The following is a 6,000-nucleotide window of genomic DNA, read 5'->3' on the forward strand; positions in this document are numbered from 1 at the left end:
AATTTGACCACTCCTGGAGCCCCTAACATGCCAAGTGGGACAAGGAATCATTAAACATCAATTTTTATATGTCTCAGACTGTCCAATCCCATTATTGGGAAGAGACTTGCTAAATAAGTTAAAAGCGACAATTTCCTTTGACAATGGGAAACAATTAATTCAAGTGTGCCACCCAGTGGAAGAAATATGGCGCTTGACAATAGTGACAGAAGGAGAAGTAGGAGGTACTAAGTGGCAGCAATTTAATGTCCCACTCCTGTGGGCAGAGGATAACCCCCCTGGATTTGCAAAATATGCCACACCCGTTATGGTGGAACTAAAACCACAAGCATATCCTGTTAGAGTGCCTCAACGATATTGTACTCCAGAGGCTGCTATTGCCATTCAAGAATTAATCCAAAAATACTTGATAGCAAAAATCATTAGAAAAATTCAGTCACCCTGGAATACTGCAATTCTACCTGTTCGTAAGCCCGACAGACAGTGGAGACCAATACAAGATCTCCGCCCTGTTAATAAATTGACCTTAACCCTACATGCAACTGTTCCTAATCCATATATTCTTTTGGGCACAATACCTGCATCCGCTAAATGGTTTTCAGTTGTGGACTTAAAGGATGCATTTTTCACCATACCTTTAGCTGAGAATTGTCAGCCGATCTTTGCATTTGAATGAGCTAATCCAAAGACACAAGTTAAGACTCAATATACCTGGACTAGACTACCACAGGTCTTTAAGAATTCACCTACCAAACCCACATTAAGAGAATTTATGGGGTTTTAGTTGAATTGGATTCAGAAACGGAACTAATTAAAGATTGTATGATTAGATGGGCGCAGAATTTTGGCGAGCCAGTTCCATTGGATACCTGGGAAACTATTTGGGTGAGAAATGTCAAATTTACACAAGCACAGAATTTAAGGGAGAATTTTTATAAAATGTTTTATAGATGGCACCTTGATCCACAAAAAATGTCTTTTATGTACCCCGACTTACAACCTAAATGTTGGAGATGTGGTTGTATGGATGCTACTTATTATCATATTTGGTGGTCGTGTAGAGAGATAAAAGCATTTTGGATTAAGATATGGTGGAATATCCAGAGAATTTTTAAAAGGAGGGTAAAATTTACTCCACAATTATTTTTGTTAGGTATAGTTATTGATTGTGATACAAAGGAGGTTATATTGATGTTAAATTTGATTACAGCTGCGAGGCTGTTAGTAGGACAATATTGGAAGAAGGAATCTTTGCCTACATTGCAGGAGTGGTTTCTTAAAGTGTCTCATTTGGCGGAAATGGCAAAGATTTCGGCTTTCTTAAAGGGACAAACGCAAGAGAAATTTCTTGCTGTTTGGGATAAATGGATAAAATTCATACAATTTAAACTTGATATAAAAAATATTATATAGTTTTCTCATAATTTTTAATTATATATACATATATTTTTCATTTTATATTCTTTTTTTTTAAATATAATTTTTTTTTTAATTTTTTTTAATTAAGCCTATATTCTGCTCTGGGAGGCCCTGGGGGGGGAAGGGGGGGTTTGGGTAGGGGTGGGGGAAGGGGGGTTTTTGTTGGGTAATGTTTGTTTTTTATTTGTATATGTTGTTTTTTTGTTTCTGTATTGTCTTTTATTTTCTGTAAAATTTATAAAACTTTTTAATAATAATAAAAAAAAAGAATTCACTTACGTGTTTTGTCAAAGGAGACTATAATATTCTTGCAGACCTGACCTTACAGACCAACCATTGCATAATCCAGACTTTCAGTGGTTTACTGATGGATCCAGCTTTATGGATCAAGGAATTAGATACTCTGGTTACACAATTGTTTCTCAAACTGCAACTGTAGAATCAGCACAATTACCTAGCCAAGCAAGTGCACAATTTGCAGAATTATATGCCCTAACCCAAGCATTAGAAATAGCTGCAGGAATGATTTTAAATGTCTATATGGACAGTAAATATGCATTTTTGACAATTCATACACATGCTGCAATCTACAAATAAAGAGGATATTTGGATTCCATAGGCAAGATCATCCAATATGCAACTTTGATTAAAAGACTTATTAAGGCAGCACAATTACCGTCTAAAGTTGCAATCATCCATTGTCCTGGACATCAAAAAGACTCAAGCCTGATTACCCAGGGCAATAGGAAGGCAGACAAAGAAGCCAAAAGAGCTGCATTAGAAGGCCCCCCCCCTTCAGTCGGATGTCACCAGGTTCATGTATTTAGATACTTATTTAGAACAATTTGATCCTACATATACGAAAGAGGAAAGCCAAAAGTTGAAACAGGATGTACAAGCCGAAATGGCTAAAGGCTGGTACACCCTTCCCGATGGACGCATTGCTGTTCCTCTTGTGCTTGCCCGCCCCCTTATTTTTCAGGCCCATAAACAACATCATTTGGGAAAAACTGCTTGAACGATTTTTCTATCTTCCCTTTGCTTCTTCGCTAACGTCCCAAGTATGTTCTCAATGGTCCACTTGTGCCCAAACCAATGCACGCCAAGGACCAGTAGTACTGCCTGGTCGACAACCAATCGCTTATCTTCTTTCTTTTTATTGAAAAGTTTTATACAAGTTTTAAACAATATCCCCCCCTAAAATAACCCCCTCCCTCCCCCCTCACTTCCCAGAGCTGGTTACAGGGTTACAAATAAACAAACAAATTCTAAATAAACTTATCCAACTATACAAATAATAAAATCAATAATGTACTTTAACTCGAATATAAAAAAGGGAAAAAAATTAACAATATAAGCATTTCCAAATTAAGAACTATAAATAATTCATAATCTGCATAATGCATTTTAAACTCATATCATAACCCATATTTACTCTACATATAACTTATCCATCTTTACCTCGCTGAGGTGTATATTTCTTTTAAACAACCATTCGTCCATAATAAACACAAAATTTTCCCTTCAATATAACCTGACTAACAAACTTACGTTCAATAAAATTGGCTCTTTGCTTTTTACTCCTAAGAAAGTCTATTAATACCATCCTACTTAAAAAATTTCACAAACCATTCATCTTCTAAAATTCTCACCAACAGAGTTCATTAGAATTTAAATTCTTTTACACATTTACCCATAATATCTCATAATTATTTTTCACCTTAAATTAAGAATTTATAATATATATACTCCCAAATATTTAAACTTTTCCACTAAATCAACACCTTCTATTATTCTTTTTCTTTACATCTACATACTACACAAATCATTCACTATTCCTTTAAAACATACTAAATACAAATCATTCACTATTCCTTTAAAACGTCTTCTATCTCAAAAAACTACTACAAAAGTTCATCATTTCCCTTTCTTTATTCCAACATCCATCTTCTGCCGTTCTTTTAATTTATGTCTGTAGGCTGCACGAGTCATTCTCGGTTCCTTTAAAAAAATCTTCTGTCTCAAGAGACTGCTGCAAAGGTTCAGCCTGTTTGTCTCCCACATCCAATAGCATAGCACTTTCAACCAGCTGCTCTTCCAACTTTTCTTCTATTATCTCAGGTCGTAAAGATAATGGAGAGCCCACCTTCAAAACCCAAATGTAAAAATCTTTCACCTTTGACATTGTATTAAGTCTGTAATATATCCCCGCATAATTCAGCACTATTCCAACCAGTATATCCCATCTGAATTGAACCTGTCATTTTTTGAGCTCATCAACCAAAAAAACAAAATCCTTTCTTTTTCTAAGAATTTTTGAAGGTATTTCTTTTAAAATTATAACATCTTGAGCTGCAATTTGAAATCTCTGCTTATAAAAAGCCTGTAAAATTTCATTACGAAGTGATCTCCTAGAAAAATAGATAACCACGTCTCGTGGCAAATTCCTCCGTCTCGCAACCCTAGAATTAACCCTAAAAACTTTTTCCGTCTCTGTCAATATTTCTTCAGGCTCAGCCCCCAAAATAAAAGCTATATCTTTTACCACCACTTGTCTCAAATCCTCTTGAATATTTTCCTTCATTCCCCTTATTCTTAAAGCAAATTCCATGTTTCTGTATTGTAACATAGTAATTTCATCCTGTATTATTTCCACGTTGTTTTCCACTTGGTCAATTTGATCTTCCAGTTTTTCAAAATTTTCCACAACATCATCAATACGCTCATCCAGAAGATCTATATGACCCACAAACTTTTGAAACGTTATGTCCTCTCTCAGTTTCATGAATTTATTTTCAATAAAAACCTCCATCTCTTCTTTAATCTGTTGTGCCTTTTTTTCCAAGGCATCCTGTAAATCTTTAAGTATACATGCTGGAGACAATGGAGAAAGTGGTGGAAACATAGACTTAGCTTGCTGAGCTGTCTGCATTACCAGGAAGATCGAAGCTTTAGAAGCAACAGAAGCTCCGAGATGCTTTGAAGCTATTTTATTTTTAAGACCACTTGTAAAAAGTCTGCTAAAATCTTATACAATCAACAAATACCCCCCCCCCAAAAAAAAGAAAAAAGGAGAAGGGAAAAAAGACAAAAGCCCCCTTAAAAGAAAAAAGAAGATTCTTGCAATTTATGCAAATACAAAATATGTTACATTGTTCCAAGTAGACGTTCTGGTCCTTTCATTCAAAGAATCAACATCTCAGCACCATTTTTCACCACTCTTAATTAAAGGAAGGAGAAGATAAGTTCTTTTCCAGAGTTAAAGTCCGAAATAATCCCCATTTTAGTCTCTCCTGGTCAGCTCTGTCTGCTTTAATTTTTTACTCACAAGTTCATTTTAAGCATAGATGTGGAAGCAGCGTCTAGCTTTGCCCTGGGAAAATCAGAGCAAAGGCATCCTGGAATGTGGAGAACACCCCAGACTCCATGGGAGCTCTCACCCTCTGACTACCAAAAAAGAAAACTTTGGGGCCTCAGGGAGCTCTACCACTATCTGAGGAAAGCCCACCTCCTCCCCTTCGCCCGGGGAGAGAGATTCCAAGCCGCGAGACAGTTGTTGCTCGCTGTCTCAGCTGGCTTTGACATATCCCAGGGCAGACGGCTGAAGAAAGCCACCATCGCCACGGTTGTCGCCACCGGAAGCCTCCCAGTCGCTTATTTTCCAATGGACTATGTCGTTGTTGATTTTACTGATATGCCTAGGAGTAAGAAATATGTAGCCCTGTTAGTTATAATCGATACCTATTCAGGGTGGACTGAGGCCTTTCCAACTGTAAATAAGAAAGCTATACAGGTTGCCAGAATCTTTCTTAAAGAAATTATTCCTAGATTTGGTTGCCCTTCTAGGATTTCATCAGATAATGGCCCTGAGTTTGTACACCAAATTAATAAGGCTTTAGCCCAGGCATTAGGAATTAAGTGGAGATTTCATTGTGTTTTTCACCCCCAATCGGCTGGGAGGGTGGAACGTGCTCATCGCACGATTAAAACCCTTATTACCAAATTTTGTTTGGAAACTCATCTCCATTGGCCAGATGTTTTGCCTATGGTTTTGTATGCAATCAGACTGGCCCCACTGCACTATTACAACTTAGCCCTTATGAGCTCATGTTTGGCCATCCCCCTTGTCTATTTAAACCTGACAGTCAGGACTGGCCGGACTTGGCTCATAAGGGGGGAATAGACCAACAGAAGTTGTTACATCAGTTACAGCTTCATAATTTAGCTGTTTCAAATTTGCGCCATTATATGATGGAACAACACATGGGTTCGAACCAGGAGATAGAGTATGGATAAAACACTGGAAATCAGATCCCTTGAGCCCAAGATGGAAAGGACCATATACTGTTGTCATGTGTTCTCCTTTGGCAGTGAAAACCTTGGAGGGAAAGTCCTGGGTCCACTGGAGTAGACTGAAAGCAGCTGCACCTGCCGATCCAGTAACTTACAAGGTGGATAAAACTGACAAACCTTTAGTGTTAAAATTTACAAGAAATACACCCTGTTGAACCCTACCGGCAATGGATTCTCAACACATGGTGTGAACACCAGACCTTGCTGAGACACTCTGGAAGCTGTCTC

Source organism: Crotalus tigris, unplaced genomic scaffold, assembly GCF_016545835.1.
Source record: "Crotalus tigris isolate CLP2741 ecotype Arizona unplaced genomic scaffold, ASM1654583v1 scf7180000020347.5012614909:4044961, whole genome shotgun sequence".
Lineage (NCBI taxonomy): Eukaryota > Metazoa > Chordata > Lepidosauria > Squamata > Viperidae > Crotalus > Crotalus tigris.